This window comes from Echinops telfairi, unplaced genomic scaffold, assembly GCF_000313985.2.
Source record: "Echinops telfairi isolate 266 unplaced genomic scaffold, ASM31398v2 ScPeMD7_31;HRSCAF=116, whole genome shotgun sequence".
In the NCBI taxonomy this organism is placed as follows: domain Eukaryota; kingdom Metazoa; phylum Chordata; class Mammalia; order Afrosoricida; family Tenrecidae; genus Echinops; species Echinops telfairi.
The window spans coordinates 9,358,897-9,377,934 of record NW_022103928.1 but is presented as its reverse complement, the minus strand read 5'-3'; positions in this window follow the sequence as shown (position 1 = coordinate 9,377,934).

Here is a 19,038-nt window from a genome sequence, read left to right as displayed (position 1 = left end):
GCTTTGACAGTGCGTTGATATAGAGAAGAGGGAGACAAAAGCAATAATGTAGCTGAACCCTCATCCCTGCCTGTGGAGCTGGGAGTGTTTAGTCCCCACCCCGAGGCCATGGCGGCAAGCTATGGCTGTGCTGAGGAAAAGCCCCTACACAGACCTCTAGTACTGTGGGGGTACCGAGAGCAGAGATGGAAACAAAAGCAACAATGTAGCTGAACCCTGAACCCTGCCCGTGGAGCTGTAAGGGTCCAGTCCCTTCCCCGAGGCAGGTGGGGGAAAACAGCAGCTATTTTGATACCAAGCCCCCCTATGGGCTCCAAATGGTCCTGCCTCCAGCAGAGACAGTGGCAGGGCCAAGGTCAAGCCCCAGTCGGCTTCCATTGAGGTAAGCCAAATGCCCCCAGTCCCTCAAAACCCCATGGGTCTGTGCCTACTTATCTTTATGATGCTCCTCCTGCGTCCCAGCAGCGTTGAGTTTTGAAAACAGAGTATCAAAAAGCACTTTTATTTCTCTAGTGCCTGATACCCAGAATCTTTGAAATTGAAGCAACGAAAGGTAGTAGTCTTCCCATTCTTGTGGACATTCAAATGAAGCCAGGGGTTGTAGAAGTAATTTCTGTCGAATATATGATTTCTGAGCTTCCATTCATCTGAGATATAAGAGAGTCAGATGGATGGCAAAAGCGTCTCTTGTCTCAGGATGAGGAACAATTCTGCTCCGCTAGACTGTACTTGATAGTTTGTCTTTCACCAGGAACAGGTACAATCAAAATTCTTTCAGAGATGGACCCATTTTGGATTTGATCTACCAGGCAAAATTGAAGGCCTGAAAATTACCTCTCAGCAAAAAGTCATGTAGGGAGAAAAGAATTACTGTAGGTTTATCATTAAATATTTCTTCTGTCTATACTTAATCTAAAAAGGATATATGGTGATGTTTATGTGAAATTTTTCATCTGTTTATATTCCCAAACTTGATTGGGTCTATTAGAAAACCTATTGGAGCTGGAAGCCCTGAGGCCTTCTCCTTTTTAAGACTTGAATGAAAAGTACTTCCAAGCTCATTTTTAAAGTCAATAGTGGTTTAGATTTGCCCTAGTGGTTCCCAGAAAATAATCCCAACAAGACATATCAGCTTCCCCTGTGAGCTGGTTAAAAATGTAAATTCTTGTGCTCCAACCATCTCACACTTTCCCAATTAGACTCTCGGCGGGTGGAGCCAGTGATCTGTTTTCTCAAGCCCTCCAAGTAATTTTGATGAGAGTAGGCATGTTCGGGGTACTATGGCCACAGACAGCACTCCAGTAAATCTGATCCCTACATAATTTTGAAAATCACTGTACATACATTTAGATTTTCTTTGTAATTATTTCAAGCATGGTTCACGACTCCCCAAGAGGTGATTTTCAAGCCTCTGGGAATTCCCATCGCATTGCCACATGTTGGTTGCCTGGGGACCAAAGTCCAGTCAGCCCACCACAAGTTTAAGTCAAGTAGTCGGCATCAGATACCCGAGTTCTCCATCACCCCTCTGTTTCCTACCTGCAAGCCATCTTGATTCATAGCTTCCAATTATAATCCTCTGAACAGAAAGAAAGAACTGAAACATAGATCACTCTGTATTTTCTTACTAGCTCATTATCAGCCCATTTAAGAAGTCATATTCTTTCTAAGTTATGTGTCCAGCTGTAACTTCCTTTCAAAATGCACTCATGCACTTCAAAAAAATTTTCCAGTTGGTAGTTATTTTCTCATGGTTCTCTCTAGACTGAGTTTAAAACGTCACCATCTGTCTTAATATCTCAATTGGCTGCCATGCTATGACTATGGAGCTTTCTTGAAGTTAGAAGCAAGTCTGCCAAGTAAAGCTTTCTGTCTGAAACTTGAATGTGACCTGCTTCCTCCTCATTGAAAGCACTGTTGTAATTAAGAATTGGTGAACCCTTTCAGATTGAGTTAGTTGAGAGTCTAATGTTTATTCAAACATCCTGGTTTCAATAAAAACTCTAAATGTGAGTTGCCAGCACTTTTCCCATTAACTTTTTAAAATCCTTGTGTGTTTCAAGGGAAATACAGTTCATATGTTTCTGATTCATTTACACTTAACTCATCAGAATATTATTTTGTTAGAATGAGTTCTTTTCCAAGTATCACGTACCTCTTGAAACCTTTAGAATGTCAGTTAAAGCATTACAAAATATAAACCAACCTGAAGCTTAGAAAAAGTAAATGATATTTGGCTTTGTTTCTGTACTTGGCCCAGGTTTAAAGGTATTATGTATTCACACTATTCTTACTAGTTCACACACACACACACACACACACACACCCCACCACTTGCTTTGTTCCACTGGATGCAATCACTTGTACAGTGTTGGGAGTAAGCATAAAGAACATACGTGAACATGAATGGCATAGAGTACCAACATGTTAGTTTGAGTGATAAAGAGACCTCCCTCACTAACATGTCCCTGGAACGGGATGCTGTAGGCTCCTTTAGCACGTAGAAAGCATGCATGGAAACTAAGTGGTCACTCACTTCCCCCATAGGGCTATCCTAAGCGCATTTCTGTGAATAAGAAATGCCTGAATGGACATTTGCTTTCTTTAATATTTATAATGTGACACTGTGTGTTATTGGATTCGTAGAAGTATATATGGAAATGAATATACTATACTTTTCTATAAGTTTGTTATATTGTGATGGCTGGCCTTTTGCTATGAAATTATGTCACCAATAGTTAAATAGCAGCAGGGTCACCCAAGGTAAATAAATAGGTGTCAGCAAAGCTTCTAGACTATGAACAGACCATGAAGAAGGAAGAGACTGTCCACTTCAGAGAAAGTAGCCCCTGAAAACCTGATGCACAGCAGGGCCACACTTTCAGGGATAGTGGCAGAAGAAGAGTCCCTCAAGTGGGAAGACATTCAAAATACACCTGAAGAACACCTGCAGTCAACCATACTGATGTGGACGAAGTAAAGTTTGGGGGACCATCATTTGCTGTTGGGACATGACTGGAAAATAGAAGAAAAACTTCAAATATCCATCAATAATTGGAACATGGAATGTTCAGAGTATGAATCCAGGAAAATTAAAATCCATCAAAAATGAACAGGGGTGCATAATGGACTGGCATGGGCCATTTTGAATCAGATAGTGACATGGTTTACTATACCAGATATTACAAATTCAAGAAAAATGCAAGACATTTATCCTTACAAAGCACATTTCAAGATCTATCCTGAAGTTCAATGCTCTTTTTATCAGAAAATATCTATATTCGCACAAGGAAATAAAATCAGTATAACTAATAGTCAAATTTACACACCAACCACTAACACTGGTCTGAAAGTGATCAAACAATCAAGATACATTGATGATTATTAAGGATCAGAATGAGAAAGTTGGAAACACAGAGGAAAGAACACTTGTTGGATAATATGGCCACGGTGATAGACAGGATTCTGGAGATCACATGAAAGACTTTTACAAGACAAACAACGTTTACATTGAAAAGACCTTTTTTTTCAGCAGCATAAATATATATTCACTTCCCCAGAAGGAATGTGCTGAAATCAAAATAACCAGATCTATCGGAAAAGAATGAAGAAGTTCAATATATCAGCAGCTAAAACAAGGTGAGAGATTGACAGGACTGACTATCAATTGCTTATATGTAAGTTCAGGTTGAAGTTGAAAAAATTAGAACAAATACACGACTTTCAGTATATCCCACCTGAATTTCAAGAATTTCTCAAGATAGACTTGACTCTTTGGACATTAATGACAGAAGATTTGAAGTTCTTTGAAATGACATCACAAGCACCACACTAAAGAAAGCATTAGATGAATGCTTTGTTCAAAAAGAGAAGACATTACCAAGACAGGAAAGAAAGAAAAGATCAAATTGCATGTCAGAAGAGATTCTGAAACTTGCTTTTCATCAGAGAGTAGCAAAAGCAAATGGAAGAAATGATGAAGCAAAAGAATTGAACATAAAATTTTAGTGGGCAGTTTGAGAAGACATAGTATGATACTATAAAGAAATATGCAAAGATCTGGATTTAGAAAAACAAAAAGTAAGAACAAGTTCAGCATATATAACTGAAAGAACTAAAGAAAAACATTCAAGTCTTGGGTTGCAAAATCGAAAAGTTCTCTGGGCAAAGTCTTGCGCAATGGAGGAAGCATCAAAAGACTAGAAAGAGTCACTGGAACAAAAGAACTACTGATTGATATTCAACCATTTCAAGAGGCAGCATACGACTAAGAACCCGTGGTACCGAAGAAGTGAAAGCTGCACTGAAGGCAGTAGCTAAAAAGAAGACTCCAGGGATTGATGGCAAACCAGTAGAAATATTTCAACAAGCTAATGAAGCACTGGACACAGTCACTCGTCTATACTAAGAAATTTGGAAGACAGCTACCTAGGCACCTGACTATAGGAGATTCATAACTGTGAATTTCAAAGGGAGGTGACACAATCGAATGCCTAAGTTATAGAACCATATCATTCATATTACATGCAAGTAAAATTTTGCTGAAAATCATTCAACAACAGTTGCACAGTAGATAGACAAGAAGCTGCCAGAAATTCAAGCTGAATTCAGAAGAGGACATGACAAAAGGACAAGCTAATGTCAGATGGATTTGGCTCAAAGCAGAACTACCAGTGTTTATTTATGTTTTATTGACTATGCAAAGGAATTCAACTATGTGGATGATAACACACTAGGGGTCACATTCAGAAGAGTGTGAACTCTTGCCTAATTCATTGTGCTCATGTAGAATCTGTACTTTGACCAAAAAGCAGTAGCTTGAACAGAGCAAGGGGATATTTCACGGTTTAAAATCAAGAAAGGTGTGTGTCAAGGTGATATCCTATTACCATACTTATTCAATGCATATCCTGAACAAATAGCTTGAGAAGCTTGATTATAAGGAAGACTTAGTGTCTGGAAGGTAGGAAGGCTTATTAACCACCTTCACAAGGCACATATCACAACTTAGCTGAAAGCCAGGAAGACTCGAAGCATGTGCTGGTGAAGATGGACAGCAGCCTTCATTGTGGATTGCAAGTCAATGTAAAGGAACACCAAATTCTTTAAATCTATCAGACAACATCATGAGAAACAGAGAAAAGATGGAAGTGGTCAAGGATTTCATCTTGTTTGGATTCACAATCAATGCTCATGGAAGCATCAGTCAAGAGATCAAATAACGCACTGCCTTAGGTAAATTGCACAAGACCTTTGTAGCGTATTGAAAAGCAAGGAGCTTACTTTGAGGACTAAGGTATACCTGAGCCACGCCATAATATTTTAAATCATCTCCTATGCATGTTTAAAAAAAGGAATTGAAAAAAAATCATCTCAATATACTTAAAAAAAGAAAAGTTGGACATTGAAAAAGGAAGACCGGAGAAGAATTAATGCATTTGAGTTACGGTGCTGGTGAAGCGTAGTGCAAACACCATGGACTGCCAAAGGAACAAACTAGCTGTCTTGGAAGATGTACAGCCAGAAGGCTCCTCAGAAACCAGGATGGCAAGACTTCATCTCATGTACAGTGAACATGTTATCAAGGGAGATAAATCCCTGGCAAAGGAAATCTTACTCCGTAGAGCAGAGCAGCAGAGAGTGCAACAATCTACAAGAGAGATTGATGCAGACGCTGCAATAATGGGCTCAAACATAGCGATTGTGAGGATGTGGCCAACCAGGCAGTATGTTATTAACACACAGGGTACCTACAACTTGGAACAGACTTGGGGACACCTAACGGCAACATATAAAAATATCTGGTTCATTGGACTGTTCGCGTGTCTTTATTAGTCAGGATCTAGTCAGATAAAACAGAATCATCATTTGTATTTTAGTAGTAAGAGTTTAATATAGGAAATGAGTTTTTAAACAATAATAACCACCCCCCAAAGGCCCAAATCTCATTCCATCTCCTGGTAATGTGATGCGTTACAGAGTGGAATTGCTCCATAGGGCCTTTTTGCCAGTCATCTTTATGGAAGTAGATTACCAGGCCTTTCTTCTGTGGCACTGCAAGGTTGGTTCAAACTGCCGTATCTTAGTACAGTAGATGAGCACACACCATTTGTAACACCCAGGAACTTAGTTAAACAGGTATTAAGCCAAACCAGTTATTAATGCGTATGCAGAGTGAAACTGCGCTACATAGGATTGTTAAGGCTGTGGCCTATCAGAAGCAGGGCACCAGGGTTTCCTTGAAGGAAACTCTGCATGGGTTTGAACCATCCTCCTTTCAGCTAGCCATTGACCAGTTAAACATTTGTGCCACCCAGGGACATTCAAAAGAAGCTAGGTGATAGAAACAATTGCTATTGCCAAAGAAGCTGGTCAAGTTGATTCATGGAGACCCTGTGTGTCTCAGAGTAACACTATACTCCTTAAGGTTTTCAATAGCTGATTTTTTTAAAAGTAGATTACTAGGCCTTTCTTCTCTGGGTTAACTCAAACCTCTCCAGTTGAGGTTAGCAGCCAGACTCATTAAGTGTTTATCTTCCCCCGGGAATCTGTTGCCAGGACGAAGAGCTTATTATTCATAGTCGTGGTCCAATATGAATTTCAAAGAGATAACGTATGAGTGTTTACTGTTTTCTGAACTGATGCTAAGTGATTGTGCTTCCTCGTTTCCTTGCCTCAGTTTTGGAACTCTGTTGTCCTGAGTTACCAAGTGGGTTCAGCCATCTTTTCCCCAATGGTGTGTCCGGAAAAGAAACAAGTGCTAAAATACAGGTTACATGTCAAAAGTAGCAGTGAATAAACCTAGTTTATTGTCATTCTTTTAAAAACTGTAATACAAATGCACTAATGGAATAACTATAGAGCTATCTAAACCCAAGACGAAGATTGCATATAATCATATCATCTGATCAAGGAAGTTGTTTCCATCCCCTACATATTCGGTGTTATTTACATTCTACTATTATTGTCAGTTTAAACTCAATGATGTAGAATTTTGTCACTGAATACACGAGTGAGAACTTTTTAAAAGTATTTTTAAAGGAATACATGTACAGAAGGAAGGAAGCAATTTTAAATAAATAAAATCCGACTATTACAGAAGAGTGTAAAGGAGGGTTCACAGCTGCATCTCTCAGCACTAAAAGGAAAGCAGAGCTGTGTTTATAAAGTTGTAAACAGAAATGTCATTCTGTGTTTTTGATCCCTTTCCCCCTAGTTATACTTCTTTTATGCAGGCTAGACTAAAAAATATTTATAAAATCAGGTATGGTTATGACCCTTGATGCAGGAACACGCTTATCCTTCACTTCATAATATTATTATATTGAATTAGAGCACTTGGTTTGTAAGCCTGTGAAGAAAAATATTCCATCTAATAATTCTGGGGAAGACTTTAAAAGCGATCTTTTCAGTCCCTATTTTTGAGTCTTGACAGTCCCTGGACATATGGATCAGTCATAGGTTGTGTGCTCTATATGACAAATTGTCATTTTGATGCCTGCACTGTTTTTGGATATTCATTTAATAAAGCAAGATACAAATTTAGCAAAATCTATATGCCTAGTATATCTTTTTACAACTCTCTTCTAATCAAAAGTGACAGTGAATGTCTTCTCTTATGTTTTCTAAGCAGGCACAGTTTGCAAGACTTACAGAAAGAAAATTCTTTTTCATCAAACATCTAGTATTGGCATGTTACTCTCTGTAGACCTCAAGGTGTTTTATTCTCTACCTCTCCCTATCCACATCACTAAAAGTGGGTGGCAATAGACTGTTTCCCCCTTGGGATATTGTTGGAATAGGCTGCTTTTATATGTATTATTTTCTTAGTCAATGAGCTTCGGAAGACAAAAAGCTATCAATCTACTACTCAGTGACTTGCTTCGCCACCAAAATACCCGCAGGGGAGCCACAGTGACTGGTGGACTAGACCGTATGGCTTCATGTTTAGACGTTCCCAGCGAAAATGAATTGGAACGTTACAGTATTGTAGCATGGGGGTGGCCGAGGGGGTAGTGCCTCGATCAATTGGACAAGGGAGATGTGAATTTGAAATAGTTATTTGGTCTTCCCACTCCAGTAGCACAAAATGTTTAAATTGTGTCTGGTCTGAAGCATTCAGTCACAGTTGAATTCCAACTGAAGTGTCTCACACAGAGTGTAAATGTATGCAGAGTCAGCCTTCCATTGGCCCTTTAATGAATCTGAAGGAGATGCGGAGCCAACACATTGTCCTAGAAGGCACCTCTGTCTCTCTCCCTTTCTTTTTACCTTCAAGGGAATGATCCTAATATAAGGAGTATTATTCTGTCAATAGAAGTGCCCTTGAGATGACAATGAAGTATTCTTTGATCCTCACCCCCCTCTTCTCTCCAATTTTGTTGTTGTTGTTGGTAAAAGAAAGCTTTGTCAAAGTCAACAGTGGTCTTTGACTATAGTGTGCTGACAGTAGATAAGGTTTGGGAAAGCTGTCACAGCATCAATCACATGTCAACTTTACAGAAACATTACAATGTCAGTGAGCATTTTCCACTAATGTTCCGGATCCTCTGTTGAGGAACACAGCACAAGTCCCGATAAAAGCAGAGTCATAATTTAAAACAAATTATTGAAATGTTGCCTCTCTTTGGGACACATGAAAGAGAAGAAAGGCAACCAACTGGCTTGTGATGGAGTGAAGGTACATTTATAATCAGAGGAAACTGTATATTCTACATTCTTGTGACAGCGAAAAATGTTTTTTTAAAAGACGTTTCTTCTCAATATTAAGTAATGAAGCTTTGGTGATACCAAACGCTCCTTGAATCTGAATTTTTGTTTGCTTGTTTTTAAGACATGGTTTACAGGGCTAGGTAAAGCATCATTCAATAAAATGTAAAGCAAAACATGTTACTTCCTTCCTATAAATCACTGTCTTGCAACTCCAACTAGAGTAATAGCAAGCTCCAAGACAAAACAAAAACCCCCACTAACTGCCATTGAGTCAATTCTGACTTATAATGACCACATAGAATGGAGTGCAGTTGCCCCCCTGGGTTTCTGAGGCTGTAAATCTTAATGGTAGCAGAAAGCCTCATCTTTCTCCTATGGAGCGACTGGTGAGTTTGAACTACTGATCTTTTGGTTAACAGTCCAACTCATAATCCACTCTGGCACCAGGGCTCCTTATATAGCAAGACTAAATAGTGCTTTCTATGTCCTATGCTCCATTGTAAGTGCTTCTCATGTATTAGTTTATCTAATTTTCATAATCTCCCTAAATCTCCTCAGTTTATAGTCATCTGAGGTTCGGGAAAGACAAGTAACTTGCGTACATACAAGTGACATAATGACGTCTTCTGCCAAGGCTGCCTTGTTCCAGATGCTGCATTCTTCCTTGCTATAGCATGTTACTTTTTGTGTATTCATCCCACAACTAAGAGCTCATGGAGGCATTGGTTTGGTCCAAGGTCTGGGCACTAATTGCATTTTAAAACTTGTCAACTGCTTCTGACATGCACTTGCCGTCCAATGAATGGCTTTTATATGGCCTTTGAAGTCATGGTCTTATAGCTCTCACAATCTTGCAGGACAATGCAAATAGAGGCTTGAAAATCTACCCAATGGGACTGAGAAATTGCCATCCAGTTAAAGAATTCGAGAGTTTGGTCTTCCTGCTAAGTTTATATGAGGAAAACTCTCCTCCCTCAGAGGTGTGGAGAAACCTCACTGATCAAGAAGAGTCTGGAATGGAGGGCGGTAAGAGAATTAGGTAAGCAGAGCTTATTGTAAGGTTAATCTGGTAAATGCTTAGTAACCAGTTGGTGTAGAAGTTATAGTAAGTCATGCTGCCACTCACCTGCTTTGATTTCATAGTTGATCTTGTGGAGCAGTGTACCCCAAAGGTGGAGTACTTCTGACCCCCAAGGGAAATTTAAATGTGGGCTAGAGAGAACACGCTATTGGAGAGATGAGATGCCAATGACAGGGTCATGTTATGAACCAGAGGGGAGCTTTGGGAGAATCAAGGAGTCAATAGAAACGACGAGAGCCATAAAATCAACAGATGAAGTTATCTGAGTATCTTTTAAAGTTGACAATTTTTATTTATGGCTCGTGGTCACAAAAGTTCCAGAGGGAGCCTTTACCTTATCCATTCTTCCAAAATATTTTAATGCATATCAGCAGCTACAATCTGAGATACACCCCCTTCTCTGAACCTCATTTATTTGGAAACATATAAGTTTTGGAGAGTCTCTTAAGACTTTTCAGTGTGGCCGTTCTAATTCCGGGAGTTTAGGTTTCCTCCTGTCTGTCGATTGTAAAGCCCCTGATCGCAGTGGAGCACTCCAGGGAAGCTTCGGGGCTGAGGAAGGAGCCCTGTCGGGAAGATAGTGCTAGCACATTAGAATTGGGCAATAACGGAAAATGGAATTGTCATTCTTCTTCTCGTTAAGACAGGCCCTGGTGATCCGTCTTTCCCCTCTGTCACCCTAATTTAGGTCATTTCTATTGTGCAGCTTCTCGAATAGTACCTGTCTGGGTATAAAATTTATGTTGAAGGAGCATTAATGCAAGCTCTTAATAAGATGAAGAACTTAACAGTATGCTGTTATCAAGGGATGATATATTTTATATATTTGAGACATCTTTAATTAGCTCTGCGGGAGTCAAATTGGCTTAAACAGTAATGAAGCGTTCTCTCCAGACCTTTCTCCTGTCTTCAGCAATAAGAACAGACAAGCTACTCCAGACATTTTCTTTCAGTTGTGGTATATGTGTAAACAAGCCTCTTTCCCTCTCATTCTCTATTTCTGTGAAACGAATCGGTGTTTGAAAAATTTAGTTTTTGTTAAGGACAGAGGGCAGATGGGGAAGGAAAGAGATTATCAAGAAAGACACAATGGAGCAAGCAATACAACAGATAGGCGCTAGAGCGCCTCAACTATGCATAGTTCTGAAAAGGATTTACTAAATGTTAATAAGCCTTTACCCTGGTGCAGCACTCCAAGGCTTTATAACCTTTGATACTCCCATTGTGTGGACAGGGATACTGGCTCAGAGTTAGGGACTTTGCTCAAAGTTTAAAGCTTTAACTGTTGGGTTCTAAGACTTAAAAAAAATCTTCGCACACAAATTCAGAGAGAAAGATAAAAGTTTAATTTGTGAAGCTTTCCCCACATTTCCTGAATGAAGGAAGGAGTGAAGTTGACTATCCCCATGGTACTTTGACCTTCCCAGCTAGAAGTAGGACCGAGGAGGGTTTTTGTTTCTTTTTGTCTGTCCATTTGGAGGCCCGGAAGAAATGTGATGAGCACAAGGATGGCTTCGAATTTCAGAGCAGAGCCCTTTAGTGCAAGTGCTTCTGAACTTAGGACCTCACATAGTCTCTTAATATGCGTTTGATGGGTTGGGCATATAGATCGCAAGAGCCTAGTGGCATAGTGGGTTATGACTTGGGAATGCTGCCAGGTCAGCAGTTCAAAGCCACCAATCGCTCTGTAGGAGAAAGATGAGGCTTTTTTATGCAGTAGGGAGTTATCAACTTGGAAACTCTATAGGCCAGTTCTGCTGTGGCCTATCATGTTACTACGAGCCAGAATCAATTCTATGGTGTGTGTGTGTGTGCGTGTTTGTGAATCACATAAGTCCCTGGGTGGCAAGAATGATTTATGCTTGGTGTGTTAGTCTGGGTAAACTAGGGAAACAAATCCATATATATATGAGAGTTTTATATAAAGGGTAAGTGTACATTCAGATAAAATCCCAACCCTGTCCAGTCCAAGCCCATAAGTCTGACTTAGTCCATATGTCCAACACCAATCTGCAAAGTCCTCCTCAAACTTATAAAACACACACAATGACGCCGAATGCAGGAGGATCACAGGCCAGTGGGTAGAAAGTCTTTGAATCCAATGGCAGTGTAAGCATCTCAGCACCCAGGGCTGCATCAGGGTAAGTCCACGTGGCTTCTCCTCAGGATGTCTCACAGGAAGTGAGCCTTGCCAGCTGAGGCAGAGAACTAGCTAAGGCAGCCACACAGTCGTCAGACCATCAGACAGAACTAGAAAGGTGAGGCTCACCGTGTCATTTATCTCGCTACCCTTCAATTAATCCCATATGTGTCGATTGGCCAGGTTGGCACAATAAACCTTAACTATCTCACTTGGTTACTAATTAAAGATTTGGTGTTAGAACTCAGTGTACCATGAAATGAAGTCCCAGACACCCCTTCTATAAAGGTCACAGTCAAGAACACCGATGGAGCACAGTTCTACTCTACAACTGATGGAGACCCTGTGACTTGAAATTAACTTTTCATCAGTGGCCTTTTCCGAGGTCACATGGCAAGAATCAATGTAAACCCAGGAAAATGCTGCTCTTGACCTATAACCAAGTCAAAGTTGAGTTTTATGAAAAATTTCAGTAACTGGTTATTCGAAGAGAGACAAGTCCAAAACATGAAGTAGAAAAGTGAAGATTCCATCAAAAGTGACAAAAAGTGGAATCTGAATGATGTACGTTATTAACTGTTGCAATTTTTTTTTAAGAAGGGGGCAATTTAGAAGTCTTCTGAAGAATAAAAACCTTAGCAAGAGCAGTTATTTCCTGTGATAAAGACAGGTCTTTGGGTTGAAATTTTGATGTTCAAACTTTCAGAAAATGATTTTCTTTTTCTTTTTTGGGGAATAAATTATAGGAGGTAAAATAAAGGAGAAATTTCTTGTAATATTTGTTTCTATTTTAAGAACTAGAGGGTTGATATATTGTTTTTAATAAGAACCACTAATTGTGACTATAGTAGTATATTGCTTCATTCACAAAAAAATACCTTGTTGTGTGCAGTATCTTAAAAGATTTCAAAATCAGAATGCTCAGAGTTTCTTTATAAATTAGATATTTGACAAAGTTATTTTGTTGCCCATATCTACCGAGTTCATTTCTACCAGTCTCAGGTGTTTAACCTTTAGGAAATAGGGTAAAAAGAAATTCTTTTCGGTTTTAACAAATCCATGAGCTTTTTTAAAATGTATTTTGCAAGACTTTTCTCTTTTCTAAACATTTTATGTATTCCATGACAATGGAGCATTGTTTGAGTATTTAACATAGATTCAGAGTTAAATAATTTTCAAATTGCCTTCCTCTTTGACTAATTTGACTCGTGTTAAGGAAGGATTTAGAAGTTATATTTGAGCTCAATAGACAATAATCCTATCAATCGATATCTTCTGAGTGTTGGTGGTGTAGTGGGCGGATTGTTGGATCAGCATTTCGAATCCACCTGACATGCCTTGGGGAGAAGGCTTTCTCCCTGGAAAGATTTATAGGATCAGAAACCCTTACAGAGTCACTGAGAGTCACAATCAACTCAATGGAAATGGGTCTCTTGGTATAGTCTCAGGTGGGGTGAAGGAGATTATGGGAGCTCATGAGTCAAAACATTTACTCAGGGAAAAATAAATGTCATTGTATGCTTATGAATAGCAATTACAGAACAGTAATTTATAGAAGAGTTTAGAAGGGAAGTGTTTGTATTAGAATGGAATGTTAGTGGATACCACAAAGCTAATAAGCAGTTTAAGAATGAGGATATAGTGGTGGTCAGGTGATCTAGCATCTACAAAAAGAGAATGGTGGCATAATATGCTAATCAAAAATGTCTAAGGAGCATTGCTGGAGTAGTGAGTTACTTGTGATACTGATAATCAAAAGATCAGCAATGTAGGTCAACCAGGAGTTCCTCGGGAGAAAGACAGGGCTGAAGGAGTGGGCTACAATAAAAGCCAAAATGACCCCCACCATAGAAGTATGTGCTACAGAGGACAACACTAAACCTACTGGTTGGAGAGAGAGACCGGCTTCCCACATCCACATGGAAGCGAACCAAGAAGGACAAAGAGAAAAGGATGGTGTAGACCCCATATTGGCACACCAAGCCCAGAGGATGACCTCCCTGCATGGAACTGCTAAGGCACAAGGAGGACTGTAGGGCAGACAACAGCTCAAGACATGATGTGCCCTCAGTGGAGCTTACCGCCACAGAGGACAATCCTAGGGACACCCGCCGGGGATTTAGTGGGGTCTGAACACTCCACAGTGGGGCAAACCAAGAAGGGAACATAACAGATCAGCAATGGGAGCAAAGCAAAGCCAAAACCTCTGAAGAGCCCCCAAAATAGACTTCAGGCTAGCAGGGGCAGTTCCCGGAATTTCCCCAGGACCAGTGGAAAGATAGTCATAAAGATCAGCAGACAGACCTGGAATTATGTATCTTTTATTTTGCTATTATTATCTCTCCTCCTCCCTCTTTTTATTCAATCTTTTGTTTTCTTTTTGTCTGATCTCTGTTATTGTTGGGTTTCCTACTTATATAAGATAGGCATGGGAAGCAAGCTCGAGGAGAGAGCAGCTGGACCAACGGTTCCAGAGGGACATGTGTGTGTGTGGGGGGGGGGAGGTGGGAGAATGGAGCAGTGAGCAAACAATTCCACAGACATGGGAACAACTAGGAAATTAAAATCAACAACAAGGAGGATGTAGAGATCCTGTGGGTGTCGGAGCAACTGCAATCTAGCTGAGAGGAATTATTAAGAGGCAGAAGAAGGATGGTGGGACAGGAGGAAGGTAAAAGGAAACAGAGGAAAGACCTAGGAAGCTAAGATATAGGCAGAGGTAAAGCACAGGTGTGTATATATGTAAATACATTAATTCATAAAAAATGAGGTATTGGGCAATGTATCGATATTTATATGGCAGTACAATGTGGTAGTGAATGAACTTCAGGTCTTTGCTCAAGCCCTCCCTCAATGCAAGAACACTTTGTTCTAACAACCTGGTATTCCTGATGCTCACCCTCCAGGCACAATCACTGAAGACAAAACGGGTGCATAAGCAAACGTGGTGAAGAAAGCAGATGGTGCTTGGCTATCAAAAGATATAGGGCCTGGAGTCTTAAAGGCTTGAAGTTAATCAAGTGGACATCTAGCAGAGAAACAACAAGTGCAAATGGAAGAAGCACACTAGCCAATAAGATCAATGGAATCAGGTAACAGGCACCTGAAGACCCAAAACAAAACAAAACATTGTTGAGAACAAGGGGGGGTTGGAGTAGAGACCCCAAACCCATCTGTGCACAATGGGACATCCCTCACAGAAGAGCCAGAAAGAAGGGATGAGTCAAACAGGGCACAGTATAGCGCCGATGAAACACACAATATTCCTCTGGTTCCTTGAGACTTCCTCACCCCCACTATCATGAACCCAGTCCTGCCTTTCACTGCTGGCTAGACTGAAGCATGTGCGAAGATACAGATAAGAAATAAGAGCTCAGGACACAGAATAATCCAGGAACAGGAATGGGAGTATTGATACAGGAGGGTAAGGGGAAGATAGGGAGACAAGGGGGAACTAATCACAATGACAGACACATAACCACACACACCCCTCCAGGGGACGAACAACAGAAGCCATGGGGGAAGATATGAAAATACTAATTATTTATAATTTATCAAGGTATTGTGAAGGTGTGGGGGGAGACGGGGTAAAAAAGAGGAGCTGAGACCAAGGGCTCAAATAGAAAGAAAATGTTTAGAAAATAATGATGACATCATATACAAATATGCTTGATCGATTGATATATGGATTGTTATAAGAGCTGTAAGAGCCCCCAACAAAATGATCTTTAATAAAAATAAGAAAGAATGAAAGACAAAGAAAACAAACAAGCTGTGGGGCTTCAGAAACCCATGCAACAGTTCTGCCCTGTCTGAGTACTGTTAGCTGAGCACAGTGGTGGGCAGAGGAGATAACTCAGCAAACACCAGTCCAGCTGAAAGCCTGGTGGTTAAGCGAGGACTTTATCTCATAATCCTAGCTACAATTAGAAAGCATTTATTCTCTGCCTTGCGTTTTGCTAAGTGTTTTGTATGCCCCCCCTCCTTTCATTCTCATAATGACCTTGCAGAGAAACATCGTCATTAATCCTCTTCTATAGGTGAGGACTATGCTTCTCAGAGAGTTGAAATCCTCACCCAAGCAGACAGCTGGTAAGCGGTGGAGCCAGACTGGAAGCCGTAATTGTCTGACTCCAGAGTGCACGTCCTTAAACCTCATCAATTGGGCATCCTGATAGGTAGAATGGAGCCGGACTCTGTGAAGGCATAAGTGCAAAGCTGGACTTTTCAAGTTTTGTTTTGAAAAAAAAATTTATTGGTGTTGTTTGGGGATAGTAGATAATTCACCCTTTGCAACCGTAAAATTTAAACTTTTTAAGTAAATTTGCCAAGTGGTACAATGATCACTATAAATCAGTTTTAGAACATTTGTAGTGCCCCAATATGATTCCTCATGCACATCTCTCTTTAATCCTTCTCTCCCTTCTTATCTTCATTCCAAGCAACTACTCATCGACTTTCTATTTTTATATATTTATAATTTTTAGGTATTGTATATTAATAGAATCATACAATAGGAAGCATTTTGTGTCTGAGTTCTTTTACTGATACATCACTTTGAAAACAGTATTTGAAGGGATGTGTATGTCATATTTTTCACACCCATTCACTATTATTGGCCTTTTGGTTCTTTTCAGGTTTTGGTTATTCTAGGAGCTCTGATAGCATTGCATTTACACATTGAAATGCAAGTCTCAAGATTAGCAGTTCAAAGTCACCTGCTGCTTCTACTTCCATGAAGAGTTACAGTCTTGGAAACCCACAGGGGCAGTTTACCCTGTCCTACAGGGACAGCATGAGTTGTACAAGTCTTTGTGTGGATATGTTCTAATTTTTCTTGGATACTTACCTTCAAGTGGAGTTTCTGGATTATCTCTGAAGCTTTAAGAAAAGGCTTACTTACCCAAACACTTTCCAAAATGGCAGTGCCATTTTATGTTCCCAACAGCAATGGCCGAGTGTTCCAATTTCTTCATTTAAAAAAAATTAATTATTGTCTGTACTTTTCATTAAAACTGTTTTAGGGAGTGGTTTCAATTTACATTTTTTCTATGTCTGATAATGTTGATCATCGTTTTATGTCTTTATTGTAGTATTTGCTGTTTGGTACCATGGAGTTGGTTCTGGTCCTACATACAGTGGAACAAAATACTGTCCTGCACCATCCTCCTAACTGTTATGTTTGAACCAAATGGTGCAGCCACTGTGTCAATCCATCTCATTGAAGATCTTCTCTTTCCTGTTGCCCTTCCATTTTACCAAGCATAATATCCTTTTCCCAGGGATTGCTGTCTCCTGGCATCATGTCCAAAGTACATGAGCCAGCCAGCCATGCTTCTATGGGGTATTCTGACTATACACAGTAGTCACCTATATATCATCTTTGGAGAAATGTTATTCAAATACTCTCCCCATTTTGACTGGATTGTTTTCTTAGAGAAGTGACAGAGCTCTGTGTGTACTCTTGAGATGAGTCCTGTCACATAGGAGGGTTGTTCTTCTTGATTTCCAATGATGTCTCTTGAAGTGAAAAAATGTGAAAATATTAATGAGGTTTAATTGATCAATTTTTAATTTTATAGACCAGGCCTTTAATATGTATCTAAGAAATCTTTCCTAAAATTGATTGTGTTGATGATTGTACAACTCCTCTTGCTATGTTTGAACAATTGAATTGTATATGTGGAGGAAGTGCCAATAAAACTGTTTAAAAATGTTTAACTATATGGCTTTTTATTGAGTAATTTCCCTCAAAATAAGAGACTCTTTGGTAGCTATGATTATGACAATGGCATGCCTTGTTTTTAGGTTAAAACATTGCTTAACAGATGGCACAATATTAGGCAGTTTAAAGCAGCATTGGGGTGCTAATCCTAAGGTCAGCATTTCAAAACCACCAGCCACTCCATGGGAGAAAGATGAAGCCACGACTCTCATAAAGCATTGCAGTCCCAGAAACCCACAGGAACAATTCTATACTGGCCTATAGGGTCTCTATGAGTCAGAATAGACTCGATGCTAGTGAGTTTGAGAGACAGTTAAACTTTCTCATCCTACTTTTTAATGTAGATATCTAGCAGATACAGCCCTTTAAATAGTGAACCTCATTCAAAAAGAAGAAAAAAATACCAAATAAAACTCATTGCCATCAATCCACATGCCTCATGGCAACCCCGGGTGTACAAGATCCTGCAATATTTATTTTAAAAAGTTATTGACCTACTAAGAGACACGCAGGGTGGTCAACAGAGTAGCTAAGCTGATACTCCCATAGAGGCAAAGAGTGAAGTAAGGGAGGTCTTTCAGTATTTATTCTCAGCAGGTTAGATTTTAGCGCCTATTCTCAGCACACAGGTCCTTACAGATTTTGAATACTAATGCTGAATTCATGTCTTCTTAGTTCAGATGGGATTTGTAGTGATTTTCTCTTAGATACATAAAGACAAAAAATCTCACCTTAAGGACAAAACATGGAGTAAATTCTAGTTTCCCAGGCTCTATTGTTGGTAGAAAAAGTGCCTTCTCAGATTTTCTTCTCCTTTTCCCTCTTGCAAAAGCAGGTATTGCTAAGTGGGTAGTGCTAGAAGTTATTATATTTTGTTGGTATTATTTGCTTTAGTTCTACTAGACAGCCTTACCGTCTATATCAGAGCTGTCTAACACAAATAAAACATGAGCTACAAGTGTGAGTTATGTAAAAAATGTAAAACGTTCTAATAGCCACATTAAAAAGGTAAAGGAAAACAGGTGCAATTAATTTAATAGTAGGCTTTATTTAACCCAATACATCCCCAATATTACCATTTCCTAATGAAAGCCATCTATATGCCATTACATTCATAGAGCCTGTTTTATTTGCTGTCTTCAGTGAGTGGACACACAGTGAGACACACACGCATTGGTGACGCGGTGGCGTGGCTGACATGCCTGGAGATGGTGCAGCTGCTCTCCACGCTTTTGTGAGCTGTTCCTCCCTCATTACCATAAACTCACTGCCCATTGGGTATCTGTCTCATCCTTCCTGTTGCTGTCAGGTTGATCTCCTATATGGAGACCTTGAAAGAGCATAATGGTCACAGTAAACATTTTTTTCTTCTTTTTTTTT